The sequence below is a fragment of the Orycteropus afer genome, unplaced genomic scaffold (assembly GCF_000298275.1).
Source record: "Orycteropus afer afer isolate SDZICR_OR568_19922 unplaced genomic scaffold, OryAfe1.0 scaffold00013, whole genome shotgun sequence".
Taxonomy (NCBI): Eukaryota; Metazoa; Chordata; class Mammalia; order Tubulidentata; family Orycteropodidae; genus Orycteropus; species Orycteropus afer.
In genome coordinates this window covers 16,173,860-16,174,816 of record NW_006921600.1, presented here as the reverse complement: position 1 = coordinate 16,174,816, position 957 = coordinate 16,173,860, and the positions used below count along the sequence as shown (strand labels likewise).

At 41.6% G+C, this 957-nt stretch overlaps 1 protein-coding gene across 1 annotated transcript in view; it reads left to right on the top strand.

The window, feature by feature from the left end:
* Positions 1 to 957, top strand: part of HSD11B1 (hydroxysteroid 11-beta dehydrogenase 1) — a 65,060-nt gene that overhangs the window by 35,833 nt on the left and 28,270 nt on the right. The window lies entirely within an intron of this gene.

Below are 957 nucleotides of genomic sequence, written 5' to 3'. Positions count from 1 at the left end.
AAAAAAAAAAACACCTGCTGCCATCAAGAAGTTGATTCCAACTTCAGAGACAAAAACCTCATATTACAAGAATTCAACATTAAGGAGTGGGGAGGAAAAAAACAGCAACAGGTTTTTCAACTACATGTATATACTAAAAGGATTTGGAATATCCACAATATTCTTTGCATGAAGACAAGAACACTCAGATGTTAATCTCATCCTGGCTCTCAGCTCTGGCTTACCCACTCATTCCTGAATGGTGGACCAGTGCCTCAATGTATGTATATACTTGAGGTGCAGTTAGCAAGGGAGGGTATCAAAGGCCTATATGAAAAGGGGCCTAGGAACTAGGATGGAAAAGGGAGGCTTATTTTTCATTCCAATATTTATTTTTCTAAGAAAAGATGCACCTTTACCTTAAATCTAATTATCCAGCAATAACTTACAGAGAATCAAACTCCACAATAAGTGGAAGTGTTTACGCAGGTGAATATAGTTGTTTATATTTGCAGGGGAAGGGGCTGCAGTTTGAACTGTTTGTGGAAAGATGGGTAGAAATATGAGGTGTCTTATGTGTGTGTGTGTGTGTGTGTTTATGGATGTGTCATTTATGGGGCCTAGGAGACAGAGCACCAAGAAGAGAATTAGATTAAGAATCAACAACTATGGTGCCCAGCTACCACTGTCATCCACTTGGAAGGGGATCTACGTAGGAGATCTTTGATAGAGAGGGAGAACAATGTGGAAAAGAAAAAGGGAGGGGGGACCAGGTTTGCTGGTCTGATAGAGCCTGGTGGAACCACTGAGACTATGGCCCCTAACTGCCCTTCAGGTCTGGAATTTAACCCACACCTGTGGTTACCAGCCAAACAAAAGACAAGCATATAAGTTGAACATTTACCTCAAGTAGATACTCTCCTTGGAGAGAACAATCATGGGAGAAAGAAGGGCTGCTTATGCACAGGGAGACAGCTC